The following is a 19,044-nucleotide window of genomic DNA, read 5'->3' on the forward strand; positions in this document are numbered from 1 at the left end:
AACTAGGCCATTTACTGTACAAAATCACTGCAGCGTTTGCACACATAGCTACATTTCCATTTATGATTTACCCAAGAGTCAATAAAAACCAGGCCACGTATCTTCGTTTGTCCAGAAAACAAAAATCTAAATAAAATGACTAGCAAGAACAAAGTTTATTTCAGTTTCAAAGTAATTTGCATGAATGCAGTGCAACTTCTATATTCCCAGAAATTTGATCAGATACAACTGTCATAACAGAACCATGCTATAGGATGGATTCAAAGTAGCTTTGGCGGAAAATAAACCCTGCGGTTGTTCATTCTGTGTCTATCTGAATCCACCTGTGCCTGCTGAAACTTGCCCAGGACAACACAAACCATGTGGGGAATGCAATGAATTTATGGTCGACTGCTACTCAGGAAGGTTCATCTCAAACTGGCTCTTTAAGGGGTTAAAGATTGAAACTTAGCTTATTTATAGAACATAAATCAGTGATAATCACATGATGTAACGTTAAAGGTGAATCATTTAACGGATGCTAGCCAGATTCAAAACTCACGTCAATAAGGTTATATAATTATCTAAACTTTATAAAGATCAGACTTACACAATTAACCACCATCAAGCAGTTTGTGTTGAAAAACATTCAAGTTATGTTTACATTCTTTATCAAGGTGTTTATTGTTGCGATTTCCTGGTTCTCTCATGATGTTTTGAAACAGCAACAGGTTGTTGGGCTATTAGCAGTTAGCTGCTAATCGTTAACTCCAAGTCTAAACATTAAACAACGTATTCTCTTGTTAATGCCGACATTTGCGAAACGTAAAATGTTTTACCTGTGTGGATGTATCAATAAAATCCCTCCATAAAACTTTTCTGAAGTAGTGCGGAGTTTTTAACGTAGGTCCCCCTCAGGTTACCTCGCGGCTGTCAGTCAGTCAAACTCTGTCAGATCCACAAACTCGAAAATGCAACAAGACGAGATAAATAAATATCCAAAATGTTCTTGGATTAATATGTCCTGATCCGGAGTCCTCTCATGGCGCAATTGTGCGTTGAGTTAATTTATTTAACCCGATGTCAACTCGTGTTTATCGACCGCAACAGTTGATTCACTCTGTAAAGGCTTCTCCGATCAAGACAGAGATCACGGGTTGCCAGGTGTCTCACCTGGAATTCCTCATCTGCGAGCCTCTGCCATTCAGTCATCCCATGGCTGGAAGCCCGACGAATCACGTGACAAGGAAACGATCCAACCCAGAAACAACCTCCCTGCGAGATCATAAGGTTGCCAGGTTGCCACCATAAATCCCATTTTTTTATTTTTTTTATTTATTTATTTATTTACTTATTTATTTATTTACTTGTTTACTTGTTTGTTTGTTTGTTTGTTGTGTGTTGTTTGTTTACACTGCATAAGTAAATTGATCAAAAATGTATTTTATTTCTCTTTATCAGTAAAAATATATTAGATGCAACGAAATGCAGTTTAGGTCTAACCAGAAGTGCAATAGTAGCAAGTGCAGGATACAGGTATAAGTTATAAAGTGCAGTTATAGAAAAACTATGATGATATTTACAGGTGAATGTACTGTGAACATTATATACAGGTTGTATTAGCTATGAACAGGGATTTACAATAAATGAATATATGTACCGGTTGCTATTATAAATGTAGTGCAATGAATGTGTGCAAATGTTAAATGTGCAAATGTTAAACAGTGCAGTGATTGTGAGGAATATAAATTAGAGGAGGGGGGGGTGTTTTTTTTTTATGGTGGGGGGAGGGGGGGGGGGGGGGGGTTGTTTCTCAGTCTGCTGGTTTTGGTCCGGGGGAGCCTGAAGTGCCTGCCGGAAGGCAGGAGTGAAAACAGTCTCTGAGCAGGGTGAGAGGTGTCTTTCATAATACTTAGTACTCGCCGCAGACGGTGTCCTCTATGGCTGGCAGTGTGGTCCCTGTGATGCGCTGGGCATTTTCACCACCCGTTGCAGTCCCTTACACTCAGGAAGAAAGCAGCTTCCAGACCTGACTGTGACGCAGTTGATCAGGATGCTTTCTATTGTGCAGCAGTAGAAGTTTACAAAGACAGCTGATGAAAGCTGGTTCTTCTTAAGTTGCCTTAAGAAAAATAGGCGCTGGTGAGCCTTCTTGACCAGGCTGGAGGTGTCGGTGGCCCAGGAAAGGTCCTTTGAGATGTGGGTCCCCAGGAACTTAAAGGATAAGACAGGCTCAACGGCCATCCCATTGATGTGGTAAACATAAGGTTTTGTTCCCCCCTGTGTGGCAGAAAATAATAGCCTAACTTTTATGCAAATATTTGAAATTTCTACATTATTTTAGTTTGACTGTGTGTTTTTCATTCATTCATTTTATTTTTGGCTTATTAATCTTCTTTTTTCCTTTATTAATCTGGGGTCGCCACAGCGGAATTAACCTCCAACTTACAGGCTAATTCACATATTTAACAATCTGAATGATAATAAATAAGAAGTATTTTTTAAATACTAGACAACACTTGATGTTTCTATCTGTCAGTGACTCAATGACAGTTACAGCGAGTACATCCTCTGTGGCTCTGTCACTGTTTAATCCTCTCTGTGCAAGACTGCATGGTATAGTTAATGGCACACTAACTGTAAAGTGTTTTATATTGGTGGTTCATTTTGAAATAAAAATAGCGAAATGTTCGTTAAGAGTTACATTTTTCAGCTGTGCTGATGAGATTAACACCGAGGAAACCTGACTGCTCCTCCGTGACATTAGGATACAGGTGATACAAAATTATCTATATCAAAAAACAGCAAATAAGCAGATAATAAAACAATTTATCAATAAACTCACATTTCGTTCTCTGGCTGTCCATGGCTGTGATTTACTGACCAAATAAAAAACAAAAGACGGAGTCAAATTCTGCCGCCGTTTTCTTATCAAATTTAAAGGGGATTGAGGCAATAATTTAGTGTACAGTTTATGAGCTAATAGTAAAAGTTGAGACTCGCTGCAGAGCCACTTGGGCTCCAATGAGGGGGAGCTTGAGCTCCAACTCCTCCTCTTATAAGCTGTTTTAATGCGTACACCCACCCCTAACCTTAACCAAAGTGCTTAGAATGACCAAGAGGCGACAATTCAATAGAACGTACCATTGCAACAGCAGCGCCCAGCAACAGCCTGGATTCCGCCATTTTGGAGTGAAATCGATCAGCTGTTCATCTTATTGCTGTCGCGATGGCAAGCAGCTGCTTTGTTTTTATTTATTTATTTAAAAAGCGCATTAAAGCTGAGATACAACCTGAAAACAATAATACAACACTTACTATAACAATCATCAGCACTTTTAATAGTTTATTTTACAGACTTATAATATGCTGTTGTTCTATAGACCAATTACCAACCTACGTCACACATGACGTCACACGGGTCCCCGGTTGCAAAAAACAGACAGGCTGCAATGGGAAAGATGTTGTGTTGTGCAGTAGGATGCCGAATTCGAGTCCAAAAATAGAAACTTAACTTTTACCATACACCACACACTGCTTTAATACCGACTGCAGACGTCTTTGGCTAAATGGGAGCTGAATGAAGTGAGGAGCTAATTAGAAATGCTGGACTCTGCAGTTTTCATGTCATATCAGGTCAGTTCACGCTATGCTGAATCATACTCATTACTCGTTTTTGATTGCAGAAATGATTTCAGCAAAAACAGTTACATGTGGTTAATTAAACTGCGGACACTGAATGCTAAGAATAAAAAGTGAAAGTTACGTTTATTAGGGTAAACTTAGTTTTATATTCACACATTCATTCAGTGACAACTTGTGACACATTCCCTATATTGTTTACCACCGCACTTTGAATATTCGCTCTGAAATAACCTGTAAGTGTGACTTGAAAACAACATTAACACCGTTTATTTGACTGTGAACTATGTTGTACTTTGATAGTCATTGGCTGCTGCTAATATGATTTCGCTATTTAGAGTTTGCAAATAATATTTTTATGAAATTATATTATTAAGGAGAAAGTCTGAATGTGCGAATATAAAACCAACTTTACCTCTATGTGTAGGCTCATACCCTGCCGTACAGGTGCAGTTCACTGTCAGAATGCAGTCGTTTTGCGTGCTGGTGATTAATTACCCAGGCCTCGTATAACGTTAACTCTGTCTTGTTTCCTTGTCTTTGGCTGGGCGGAATCTCGGTGTTTAGCTTTTGAATCTGGTCATCATGGAGCAATATTTATTGCACATGACCTCAAAGAACAACATTGTTGGCATCCAAAGACTTGAAGACCTTTAACTTCTCTCTTGTAAAATCACTCGGAGCTTCATTGAGATTGTATATTTCGGGCTGAATGCTTGGTCATTTCGTCTTATCCAATATCCATTGGGAGGGAGCTATCGCAAATGGAGCTGTCAGATGAACGCCGCTCACTTTAACGTTAATTTTGCTGAATCACTGTGCTTGTCACTGGGTGACGAGCTGTTATAATATGCTGTAAGCATTATGTATATAATATATATAATATGTAAGTAATATATCTTATTTCAACAACAAACTCTGCACCGCATCTGATGTCATTCCCTCGTTGTAAATGCTAGGGCTCCCGGTTACTTTCTGCCACCTCCCTGCGCGCGCATCCTGAATGTTTACAAACATGGTAATTGGTCTATTGGATTTTTTTATTCCAAAATGTCCGCCGCGTCATCAAGTGGCTGTTTCCCAAATTGCACTAGAGTGTCGCATCTTGGGAGGAGAAGACTGCAGACTTGGATCCAGGCAGATCTACGCCCAGGCAGTTTTACGGCCTGGGCAGTTTTACACCCCGTTGATTCTTGATGTGTCCAGTAGGGGGAGGCAGTACAGTATTATAAGCCTTCAGAACTTTATCATCACACCAAACCAAACGCGAAAAGATGAAGAGGTATGTTAAATACGTGTTTAACACATTATAAAACATAAAACAAACTTTTTAAAATTAGATTAAGGTCGATATGAGTGTATGTCAATACGTAAACAAATTGGTGTAATATAACAGCAATGTGTTAGTTTGACCCTTTTAGCCTACCTGTGCAAGCTAGTTACATGTTCTACATCTCACTTTCTTATGTAGGCTAATTTTCTTGTACTTTTTTTGTTTGTCTTTAGCCTGCAAAAAATATTTTTTCTAACCTGTTCTAATCTTTTTTTATATATATAATTTAATATTTTAAAATAATTGAATAGTGCATTTTGCAGCAACGTTAGAATGCATATAATTGTCCAAAAGAGAATTTAACTCTGCACACCCGCAAAAATTACAATTATGTTGTGCTGGGAATTAAAAATTGTTACTCTAAGCAAGAGAGTAATTATTGTATATTTAATAAATATTTTTTTTTTCTTCTCATAGATTAGACAATACACTAGTTGCCAGCCAAATCTACATTACAATTACACTACATTATCCCTCCAAATTTGACTTTCTTAAATTTATATTGCAATAAATCTAAACAAATCTTTAAAAATCTAAAAAATTAAATTGCTTTCATTTTAGCTACGTTTAATATAATGCAATCCTGTTTGAGTTTAAACAATTAAACATGTCTATAAATGCATAGAGAAACTCACAATTATAAATGGTCAACTAATTCTGCTATTAGCTATACAGTACATTTTTATATATTAGCACGAAAGTTTTCATTGCATTCATGCATTCTTATTGTTTATCACTTATTGTTTCAGGATTTTTGTAACAACTTGCTACAAATAAAGTAAGTAAATATGTTAAATATGGGGAAGTCAGGATCACATTGCCAATAAATAAATGTTAAAAAAAAAATTTAATGTTTTGTGGATTTTTGTTTGTCAGCTAAATGGTCCTTGGAATTTTAGAAAGTAATATAGTGAACTGTTTGTCTAATCGCTGCAGCTGTCTGGTTGTCAATACCACTACATTCTCATCAAAGCATATCAATAGTCCATATTACTGTGTTGTTGGGTTATACTTTTTTATTTTTAGAATGCAACTTTCTAAACAATATAACAAAATACATATCTCTTTATAAAAACGTATAACTAGGCTACAGTTAACCATTACACTATTCAACTATTTGTGTTTTTTATTTATTTTTTTATTCTATAGTGACTATATAACTCACTTTCTGATACATCAACTTAGCGTTTATATTTAGCGTAATGGAATTAAAAATATATAGGCCTATTATTGAACAGGACATTTAATAATCTGGGAGCGTTGACTTCAAATGTGGTTTTTGGCCATGTATCGTTCATCCCCCCTACTGGACGCATTAGAAACAACAGGGGCGTAAAACTGGGTCGAAAAACTGCCTGGATCCAAGTCTGCAAACACGCCCCATATAGCCTCTTGGTGATGCTATGCTCTTGACCCACACAAACATGAGGAGACCATGCAAACACAGAACTGCCAATTGATTAAGCCCCGGCTCGAACCAAAGACTTTCTCAATGTGAGGCGAGCGTGCTACCCCTACACCACCGCATATTTATTCACTTGTTTTGTGAATATCAACACTGCATAAGTAAATTGATCAAAAATGTATTGTATGTCTCTTTCAGTAAAAAATATATAAATGTCTCACAAATATTAGCCTAACTTTTATGTGATGCAAAAAATTAGAAACTTCAACATTATTTTAGTTAGACTGTGTTATTTGTTTGTTTGTTTGTTTGTAAATGCATTAATGCATAAAAATTGGGGAAAAATATGTTTTCAAATTAGTCTTTACCATATGTATGTATATGTATAATAGATACCTGAAAACAAATATAGCCTAACTTTTATTTGACGCAAATATTTGAAATTCCAACCTTATTTTAGACAAACTGTGTGGTACCTTATTTATTTATTTATTTATTTATTAATTTATTTATTTATTTATTTATTTATGATAAATATGACATCACTGCCTTCGATGAGTGAGATTTTCTTCATTAATCACGCATGGCATCTAGTGGTTGAATGTAACATTGCAAAACAACCCTATCCATTTTTTCCCATTGTTGTAGTCTGCTCTGGTACTCTTATTATAGGCCTAAAACGCTTGCATGTCATTTGAGTTTTTGGAATAAAAAGATTTGTGATAAAATCGATTGTGTATGATATTCCTTGTAGACAATTTGTGTATATTATTCCTTTAAAAAATTGTATTACATGCTAGATTTTCGATAGCAACTTCGCAAGCATTTGATCCATTTTTATGTGTTTCTATATATTTATTTTTTTTCATCATTGTCATTACGTGTGTCATATTTGAGGGCAAAAGGAAAGAGAATTTGTGCCCCCTCAGTTTTCATAAAAAAGGATTAGTTCAGTCAAACCTGAAAATCATTCTGTCATTAATGATTAACACTTCACACTATCATTTCAACCTTCAGAAGACAAATGTAGATTTTTTGTTGTTGTAAAAAAGCCAAAGAAAATTGTGAAATTAATTTGCATATTGATGCAACCCCCCGCCCTTTCACTTTAATGTGCGACCCCCCCCCCCCCTCACTTTAATGATGTTAACAATCCCTTTTTTTATTAGTAACGATGTTCTTCAAACTTGTGTGTTAGTCCTTCTCTTGAAGGAAATTAGCAAAAAGTGTCTTCGATACAGTTCATTTTTTTTATGCATATGAAAAATTAAACTTTACCATAATAATAAAAAGTTGTACTTGGAAGGTAATTTTCTTTGCATTTGTTGACATAGTAAATGAAAATGGTTCATTCGTAATCAAGTGCTTTTGCTGTCCCACTAGACTGGATCAGTCCTTTATGAACATAATGTGAAATGATGATATCCTGATGTTTTTAATATAGTTGGTTAAACCTTTACACTCATGTTTGGCAATTTGTCCATATTCTTTCATTGAATGGATGTGATTTTGCCACTTCACACTGCTCAGCCAACTTCAGTGAGTACAAAAAGTAGGTCAAATATATCAAATGAAAAAGATTTTTATTAAATATTCTTAATGTCTATAAAAAGTTATTTGACAAAAAAAAAAATTTTTTTGTAATATTATTAATATATATATTTTTTGTAGAGTTAAGCTGCTGAAATGTATATTTCACATTTGGATCAGTTTCCCTTTCTTTTCTTTTTTGTTTAGTTTTTTTTTGTTTTTTGTTTTTACAAATGTCAGTGCAATAATCAGATTGGTGTCAAGTATTTTATATATATATATATATATATATATATATATATATATATATATATATATATATATATATATATATATATATATATATATATATAYATATATATATATATATATATATATATATATATATATATATATATATATATATATATATATATATATATGTATGTATTTTTTTTTTTAGTTTAGTGTTTGCTAAAGTTTATGTAACTTAGAGAAAACTTAAAATTTTAACAGGAAGTTTCAGAGAATATTCAGACTTAATAAAACGTATGTTATGCAAATAAAGTTTGCACCACTTTATGTGCAGCTTTATATGTACAAAAAAAAAAAAAAAAATATATATATATATATATATATATATATATATATATATGTGTGTGTATATATATATATATATATATATATATATATATATRTGTGTRTATATATATATATATATATATATATATATATATATATATATATATATATATATATATATATATATATGTGTATATATATATATATATATATATATATATTGTTCATTCTAGTCTTTTCAGACTTGAAGGAAGTGTTTCTTCAGACATTAAGGAAGTCTTTTATTAAAAAGTGGGTCAGAGGCAAGAAGCTTTTAAAAATAAAACAAAAACATTTCCTGTTCCTCCTGAGATGCAAATATGATTTGAAAAGAAAAGAAAAATGTTTTTTAATTTGTGTGAGAGAAATGACTGGAAACACCACCAATCATTGCTCTATAAATTGTCAAATTAGAGAACCATGTTACAGTAATTGGAAGGGTTGTATCATTGGTTAAACAATAATCAGTTTAATTAAATTGAGTATCTGCTGAAAAAGTAAGTTCAGGGTTTACATTTCATTTTCTATGTAATTAAGTTATGTTATAATATACTTGCTTTAAATAGCTTTGTACATATGAATTCAGGGAAGCAGAGTATTTTATTTATATAAATATGCTTATTTCTTTCTGAATAATTAAATTTTTACAAAAAGGTTACATTTATCAAGTTGTTTGCTTCTTAACAGTTGATTAAGGAGCAATGAAATGACAATCTATGGAATAATGTCATCAACATGCATTTTATATATAATATAATAACTTTTTTTTCAACTACTGAAGGTTACATTTGGTTAACAATTGCTCACGCTTAAGGAAATTATGCTATTAATGGTATACATATGGTATACATACCATTACTTTAAAATGGTTAGTATTTCATTCTTAACCTTTTATGACCCAATTATTGTTTAATTCAATAGTTTTTTTAGACAAAGTAATTTCAGCTTAATTGTGGGTATGTAATTTGTCATTTACTACTTTTTCGAAGTAACCCAAGTCTAAAAACAATATAAAACACTACATATTATATTGCAGATTTGGTTTATTAACTGTTTATCTTATTATTGGAAATATTTATTTTCATTACCTGTTTGTACCCTTATCTATTCATATATATCTATTCATTTCTGCTATTCAAGTAAAAAAAAAAACATTTAACCTTACACACCCATCCTTATCTGTGAAATCTAGAACCAAGAGTTTCTATGTTTAGAAACCTTTAGAGATAAAAGATTAAGACAAAGCAGTCTGCTTTATTTTGTAAAACCACATGTATTTTAAGAATCAGTAGACAAATGAAGGAAAATGAAGCAAATGAGGTGCAATGAGTGCTATTATAAATACAGCAGCTTCTGACAGCTCTCAAAATATGCACAATGCCTGCTGTTTTCAACACTTGATTCCACCAGGATTTGATTCTCTAAATGTTCTCCTTATATATTTAGACAATCTAAATATAGCTAAGATTGGCTTGTAGTATCAGTTTGAAAATCAATGTTTTTCTAAACTCTTAGTGCTGTAATAGTGAAAAAGTTTTTTTTTTTTTTTTTTTTTTTAAGTTTGACATCAACCTTCTATTATAACAAGAGAAAATATGCAATTATTATATAGTATCTTTTTTCTAATTAATATTTGATAATATTTGAGCTGATATAAAACTCATGGTATGTAAAAGCGTCAGTATATATATATATATATATATATATATACACACACACACACACACACACACACACACACACACAACACCAAATCAGTTATGACAGTAGGGAAAATGCAAATAAATAAAAAAGTAGTGATTTACAGATTTACTTTGACTTGTATTTCATTGCAGACAATATTAACACAAAATATTTCATGTTTTGTCAGCTTCATTTCAATAAATATACATCATTTCCTGTTATTCAGACCTGTAACACATTGCAAAGTAGTTGTGACAGGAGCAATTTAGGGCTAGTAATCAGATAAATTGTTTATTGATGTAATTCGAAACAGGTGATGTCCACAGGTGATTGTAATTATGATTTAAAAAGCAGCATCCAATAAAGGTCTAGTGCTTTAGTATCAAAGATGGGATATTAGCAGTAACAGTCACTCAGAATTGATTATGTAATCTTACACTTTACTGTGTTGGTCATAATAAGCATGTTACTGTAAGTTATTAAAACTTAATATAAATGGGTATATTTCTATAATGTAATAATATGCCATCAAATGGTTTACCTTTTTAAATTAGTTGTATAATACAAAGGAAAGTTTCCGTTGGGTTTCCTCCAGTTACCCCCACAGTCCAAAGACATGCACTGCAGGTGAATTCGATGAACTAAATTGGCTGTAGTGTGTGAATGTGAGAGTGTGTTTCCTAGTACTGGGTTGTGTCTGTAAGGGCATATGCTGTGTAAAACTTATGCCAGAATAATTGGTGGTTGATTTCTGCTGTGTCGACCTATAGGAAAATGAATGAATGAATTGTGCATGAGCTTGGACAACTGCATCCATGCATCTGTGCAATGGCTCAAATAACTTATTAATAGCTAATCTGGGATGACATCTGCATTCTTGTAGGACTCCATCTAGATTCTTTGGATTCATCTTCAATGCCTCCTCCTTCATCTCACCTCATATATGATTAATAATGTTCATGTCTGGTGATTGGACTAGCAAATCCTGGAGCACCTTGAACTTCTTTGCTTTCAGAAACTTTGAAGTGGAGGCGGAAGAATGAGAATAAGTGCTATCCTGCTGAAAAATTTGCCATGTGGTTTGTAATGTAATGGGCAGCACAAATGTCTTGATACCCCAGGCTGTTGATGTTGCCATCCATTCTGCAGATCACTCCCCAATACAGAATGCAACCCCAAACCATGATTTTTCCTGCACCAAACTTGACTGATTTCTGTGCGAATCTTGGGTCTATGCGGGTTCCATTAGGTCTTGTGCAGTACTTGTGATGATTGGGATGCAGTTCAGCAGATGATTCATCGTAAACATGTACCTTCTTCTACTTTTCCAAATGATCAACTAGAAATCAAGTTATTATTTGTTGGTCTTGCAACTGGGATTGACAACAAAACTTTTGTTGGGTAGTGTACAGTTAACATATTATATTTTTAAACTAATTTTTAAAAACAAAAAAGTTCATATTTAAATAAGCAATTGCTCAAGCTATCTATTTTATTTAGATGCATGTGGATCATGTTTGCTTTGCACCAATTGCCTCTAATTTCATTGGCAGTACATTTACTGTAGTAAAAAGCAAATAAACACCACTATACTTTAGGTCATGTAGACATTAATTCATTTATCTTTAGCTTAGTCCTTTATCAGGGGTCGCCACAGTGGAATGAACCCCCAACTATTCCAGCCGCCAACTATTCGCTTCCAGCTGCAACCCTGTACTGGGAAACCCATACGCTCTTGCATTCACACACGCTCTCATACACTGGCCAATTTAGTTCATTTAATTCACTTATAGCGCATGTCTTTAGACAGTGGGGGAAGTCGGACTACTCGGAGGAATCCACGCGGACATGGGGAGATTCTGATCTCAAAAATCTGTTTTATTATATGTTGCATATACTTTGCTGTCCCAAACAAAATTAGGATTGTGTTGTTTCAACTCATTTTAAATAAGTAATGCAGTTTAAACAAGCAGCAAAAGTCTTTTTTATGTTATTAGAAAGTAAACAATATCACAACGCAATCTCACGGCAATTCGTAACTTTTCGATTTAGTGGCTAATTTGTATGACTTCTTACAATCTAATTCATACAATTTAGTCCAATTTGCTTATCACCCAATAACGGTTGGGGTTAGGGGTGGGGTTAGGTGCCATACCTCCTTTTTAAAATCGTACGAATTAAAAATCGTACTGTAAAAAAGCTGATTTAAAAAAAAAAAGTTTATATAAAATATATTAAACAATATAAAAAAAGGATGCACATGGATACTTTAACCTCGCCCATTGTTCCAATAAAATCTATACCGTTGTCCGGGCCTCCGAATTTGTACTCCAGGCCAGACCCCACATCCCAATTATCTTTCACAACAATCAATATCAAGAAACATTGATCACTGAGTACTTAATGAGGACAATAAAAATCTAAATATAAACAGTTTATTAACTGACAACCTACTTATGTAACTATCAAATAGAACAGTACATATAGTTAAAAAGCCGTTTAAGTAGGCTGTCGATTATTTTGACACTACTACCCTGTCAGATTTTTCCACCTCCCATTGAAAAAGTAGGTAGCACATTTTGATGACAAAATATACTACACCTATCAGATTGTACTACCAGTGCAAATTTAGATTGTCTTATGTGGTGTGATATGAGGCTGTAATATCACCGCAAAACCATTCAAATACATTGTTGCTAGCATAATCTGATGGTGGGTAAAATGTCAGCACACCAACAATTTACAGTACTAGAGTTTTTTTTTTTTAGGTGTTATCCATGTTGTACAGTAACATGAAAGCATTCAGAAACAAATGGCCACAAATCACACTACTATGCTCTCTCTATCCTACACAGACACAAATTAAACAGTTTTTTACTGTCATATAAACTATATCATTCAATAAATGTTATCACCATTTTGGGATGCAAAATTGAGGTAATTTATATGATATGTTAATGAAACACATCTTTGTCTAGCTAAAATAATCCTTTCAAGAGTCTTTTTAACATGCGCACGCACACACACACACACACACACACACACACACACACACACACACACACACACACACACACACACACACACACACACACACACACATATATATATATATATATATATATATATATATATATATATATATATATATATATATATATATATATATATATATATATATATATTCATTTCAGCAATAATCCCAGTTTCTGGAAACAACAAACAAACATTCTGTTTCTTGAACAAAAGGTAAAAATTCCTTTTATGCCTTTCAAGCTTCTAGACTTTCCTAAACACTAAGCATTTTTCAGCTCTGGTGACAAATCTGCTTGCATCATGCTTAGTTTGTAGTCCTCGGGAAGTGTTTCTAAAGGGAAACTCATGAAGGGGTATATAACATTCCAATCTTATCAAGTCAGATACTTTAAAGTAAACAATCCATTCCTCCGAGACTTAACAAAGTGATTATTCATAATCTTAAAAAAGAAAGGAAAACCGAAATCACTGACATAAATCTAAAACATTTATTTCATTTTTTGATGGATTTTATGTATAGAAAATTTGCTAATTACTTTCTCATTTAGATTTGAAAGTACTGTAAATATTAATGTCCTTGTGTTTTTTAAATTCGCTTTGCTGATGAATGGTGAGTCTGCACACTTATATTTACTGTCTGAGATGTGAAAGCAGGTCTATCAATACTGTTTATGGATCTCTAGACTCTTATGAAGCATTGTCCAGAACTGCAGTTGCTAGACATTTGAATGAGATTTACTGTTAACAATGCTGTTTAATCCAGGAATAGTCATAATCTATGTCTAAACCGACTGAGACTTTATGACTCATTCATCTAACATAATTGTCTGTGCAGAGTTGGGGACAATGAGGAAAAATCTCTAGTGTAATCTTTTTATCTTTCAATCACCACTCTGAAAAACAAGAGAACATGGCATGAAAAATGTGCTTAAGTAAATTTTTGGTATCACTTTATTTTGATTGTCCCTTTAAAGCATTTTGATTACTTTACATTGCATCTACATGCCAACTATTTCTCATTAGATTATAAGTATACTTTTTTAGGTTGGGGTTAGGGTTATAGTTAGTGTAAGTTGACATGCACAGTACTTGCAAAGTTTTAAATAGTCAGTTAAATGTCTGTTGAAGTAGTAGTATCAGCAGATATTAAGCAGATCAATACTCAAATAATAAGTAATTTGCAAGTTTTATCTAACTTTGAACTGCATTTGTTACTTTTCAATAATATTATTTCAATCGCTTACATAAGGTATAGTTTAGTTCACCATAAATTGATTTAGGCTGATTGTCGATACATACACCAATTCAATTTAAATAGCATTTTAAAAACAATAAAATTGAGAAACATCATACAGTATTAGGAGGACGTTCAAAACTTCAGCTATAAAAAAGGAGCATTCATCAGAAAACTCAAATGAAATTAAATGCTATTTTTATGTTATTTTATTCAAATCTTCAAGTTCAACTTTTGTATTATATTTCAAATCAAAAGTAATTTAGTTTAATCGTGTCCATTAAGATTTTGAAATATATGAGCAATATCACATGAGTAGTGGTGCGATATGGCTGTATATCGGCACTGGAGGGAGGCGTGCGTTGCGGCCTCGTGTCTTAGTGGCCCCACCAGTGCAGATATACAGCCATCTCGCACTGCTACGAGTGTGATATTGCGTTTATACAACAGTTTGACGGCATATTTTTCTATATAAAAACCAAACCAAACATGGAGAGTCTCAAAAACCCTTTTGAATGAGGAACTACTTTCTTCCACGTTGGATTCAAATCATAAGCTGACAGTTAAACAGCAGAGCAAGCATCTTTTAAACTTTAGATCTGTAGTGTCTGCTTTTTGCTGGCTGTATGTGGGCGGAGTAATACACAAAGGGTAAAGAGGCTGTACGGGTGCTGAAATTACTTAAATATATCAGCTATCAGCCAATCAGATTCGAGAACCCGACAGAACTGTTGTGTGTGTGTGTGTGTATATATATATATATATATATATATATATATGTATATATATATATATATATATATACAGTTGAAGTCAGAATTATTAGCCCCCTATTGATTTTTTTTTCTTTTTTTAATATTTCCCAAATGATATTTAACAGAGAAATGAAATTTTCACAGTATGTCTGATAATATTTTTCCTTCTGGAGAAAGTCTTATTTGTTTTATTTCGGCTACAATAAAAGCAGTTATTAATTTTAAAAAATATATTTTTAGGACAAAATTATTAGCCCCTTTAAGCTATTTTTTTTCCGATAATCTACAGAACAAACCATCATTATACAATAACTTGCCTAATTACCCTAACCTGCCTAGTTCACCTTATTAACCTAGTTAAGCCTTTAAATGTCACTTTAAGCTGTATAGAAGTGTCTTGAAAAATATCTAGTAAAATATTATTTACTGTCATCATGGCAAAGATAAAATAAATCAGTTATTAGAAATAAGTTTTTAAAACTATTATGCTTAGAAATGTGCTAAAACAATCTTCCCTCCATTAAACAGAAATTGGGGAAAAAAATAAACAGGAGCGCTAATAATTCAGTGGGGCTAATAATTCTGACTTCAACTGTATATATATATATCAGTTTGTCTGATATTTTTTTACATTATTTTGATGTTTTAATTTTTTTTATAACCATTTTAAGTCAAAATTATTAACCCCTTTAAGCTATATATATATTTTAATAGTCTACAGAACAAACCATTGTTATACAATAACTTGCCTAATAACCCTATCCTGCTAAGTTAACTTAACTAACCTAGTTAAACCTTTAAATGTCACTTTAAGCTGTATAGAAGTGTCTTGAAAAATATTTATATCATTATTGCAAATATAAAATAAATTATTAGGAATAAGTTATTAAAACTATTATGTTTAGAAATGTGTTGAAAAAGTCTGTTACACTTTACAATAAGGTTAATTTGTTACTTAACGTTAGTTAATGAAAATACAGTTGTTCATTGTCACTTCATGTTAACTCAATGTGCATTAAGTAATGTTAACAATGGACTTGGAGGTTAATAATGCATTAGTAAATGTCATAGCAATTATTCATAAATGCTGTAAAGTGTTGTTCATGATTAGTTCATGTTAGTAAATGCATTAACTATTGGACCTTTTTGTAAAGTGTTACCATAAAGTCTTCTCTCCATTAAACAGAAATCTGGGGGAAAAATAAACAGGCGGGCTTATAATTTAGGGGGCTAATAATTCTGACTTCAACTGTATATATAAGGGTATATTTAGATATGTAAAAAATTAACATGTATATATCTTTATTATCTTTCCAGCATGCACTGAGGCATGACGAATACAATAAGTTGCACCATCATATCACAGAGTAAAAACATTCACTGATTGAAAGCAGAGGATTTCCCCCACGGGTCTTCTTTAGAAAAATTATCAATACAAATTGCTGAGAGGTGCAGGACAGATGATAACCTCCAGTCTGCATTTATTTACAACAGAACAATGACTGCTTGACAACCACTACATCCGCTCAGAGATAAACTGGTATGCTTTAGCCAAAATACAAACAGAAAATGGGCTAAATTTGGAATGGAATACTTGACAGTAACAAATCCCTGAAGTGTGGGCTGCAAATACCGATAGACCCACCGCTATGAGACCATCTCAGAGGGAAAAATAAATACACGTGTACGTCTGACAGTGCTGTAACATCTGATAATGTACAGCGGAATGCGTGAGCAGGGTTAAATCCCACATTAATTCCCACTGAAAGTACCTGTCTTTGTTACTTAGAGAAACAGATCAAAGTGATATGAAGTACAATGGAAACTAGAGGCATTGATTTTCATAACAATCCATATCTCGTACTGTAAATCGCAATTTTGGTTTCACGAACAGTTTAGGCTTTGTGGTTCTGTTCATTATATTTTTGGTTTGGTCACATAAACAACAGGATATGCTTTATTTATCTGATGCAGATTGTCTTCTTTTTCCTTATTTGATTCCAATCAACTTTCACTGTCGCCATTTGGAGTATTGTGCAGCCTTACTGATCTTTTCGTATTGTGCACAACATATTATGCTACTTTTACCTGTATTTTACATTTAGTCATTTTGTAGACACTTTTATCCAAAGTGACTTACAAATGAGCATAAAATAAGCCTTTTAAATCATTAGAGTAGCAGTATAAACAGTAGATGCGACTAATTCACTAAATATAAAAGTTTTATTTCTTCCTTTTTTTATTTTAACTTATTTTATTTTATTTCATTCAATCATTCATTCATTCATTCATTCATTCATTCATTTATTCATTCATTCCTTTTATTTTATTTTATTTTACTTTATGGATTTTATTTTGTTTTTTCTATATTATTTATTTATTTCATTTTAACTTATTTTATTTATTTATTTAATTATTCCTTCTTTCATTCATTCATTCATTTGTTCATTCATTTATTAATTCACTCATTTATTATTTATATTTATTATTATTTATTTATTTATATTATTCATTTATTCATTTATTTGTTTAATTTTATTTAATTTTATATTTATTAAATTAAATTATTTTATTTTAACTTATTGTATTTATTTATTTTAATAATTCCATCCTTCCTTCTTTCCTTCCTTCATTTATTCATTCATTCACTAATTTTAAATTTTTTTTTTTTTTTTTAAATGAATGAACGAACGAACGAACGAATGAACAAATTAATATGTAACATAAGTTACATTCTTCTAAATATCCTTGATAAGCAGTCAGCATCTACCAAAACAATGTGTTTACCATTCCACACTCAGATTCACTCTCTTGCCTTTTGTGTCAGACTCTATTGACAACCACACCAAATCTCGGAGATATGAACAAAGGCAATTCTTATTAATTCTTCATGGCATTTTAAGCAATGACGTATGATTGTGGGCTATAATCAGATCTGGTGGCAGGAGGACGTGTGTTCAAAACTGTCGTCAGGATTACAACAAAACCACTAGAAGCAGGTTTTGATTGAATCCTTTGATAAACACGCTTACGTGGGGTTTGATGGAGAACATAATGTCTAAAGAGCACTGCAGTAGGTGGCATGTAGCAAAAATGGACAAGGGCACGTAGTCAATGTTATCACCACGGATCACTTTAAATTGGATGATATCTGAAATTTACATAGTTTATACATATGGGCTATTCTACTGAAATGTCAACTAGACTGAGCGGACAATTCATGCTTTGAGATGTTGTTTGAGAAATTTTTTGATATCTTATAACTTACCACAAAAAACTATAAAATATTTTCAACCAGCTATCTTCTGATTTAAAAGTGATTAAAATAATTTATACCAATTTTTTTTCCCCAAAAGACAAGTACATGTCATGGCACTGGCTTTTCATTATTAAAAAGATAGATAACATTTCTTAATGTTAGTTAATATATTTATTAGCATTAAGTATGAGCAATTTTGTAAAGTGTTTATTATTAGTCACACTGTAGTTTAATTTTTTTTTTTCCATAAATATTTTTTCAGGGTTTTCACCTTTATTTATGATAGGAAAGTAGAGAGAATTGACAGGAAAGCATGGGGAGCAGAGAGAGGGGAAGGATCGGCATAGGACCGCGAGACAGAATCGAACTTGGGTTGCCACAAGCACCGGAGGGCATGTGTCGACGCACTAACCACCACACCACTCGCGCCGACTGTAGTTTAACGTGTACTTATGTATTATTAAAATCCAAAATTGTGCTTGTTAAATTCAGTTAATGCACTGTGAGTTAACAAGAACTACAATATTTTCAATAACTGACATTAACAAACTGTACTGTACATTAACATACTGTAACAAATGTATTGTT

At 32.7% G+C, this 19,044-nt stretch overlaps 1 protein-coding gene across 11 annotated transcripts in view; it reads right to left on the reverse strand.

Annotated features, from left to right (window-relative positions):
- Window positions 1–1,167, reverse strand: part of phactr4a (phosphatase and actin regulator 4a) — an 87,380-nt gene extending 86,213 nt beyond the window's left edge. For all 11 annotated transcript variants that reach the window (XR_012394692.1, XR_012394686.1, XR_012394693.1 and 8 more), the window contains exon 1: window positions 819–1,167. The gene's annotated coding sequence lies outside the window, so the exon portion shown is untranslated. The remainder of the gene's footprint in view (window positions 1–818) is intronic.
- Between the last annotated feature and the right edge of the window lie 17,877 nt (window positions 1,168–19,044).

The sequence above is a fragment of the Danio rerio genome, chromosome 19 (assembly GCF_049306965.1).
Source record: "Danio rerio strain Tuebingen ecotype United States chromosome 19, GRCz12tu, whole genome shotgun sequence".
NCBI classification, from domain to species: Eukaryota; Metazoa; Chordata; class Actinopteri; order Cypriniformes; family Danionidae; genus Danio; species Danio rerio.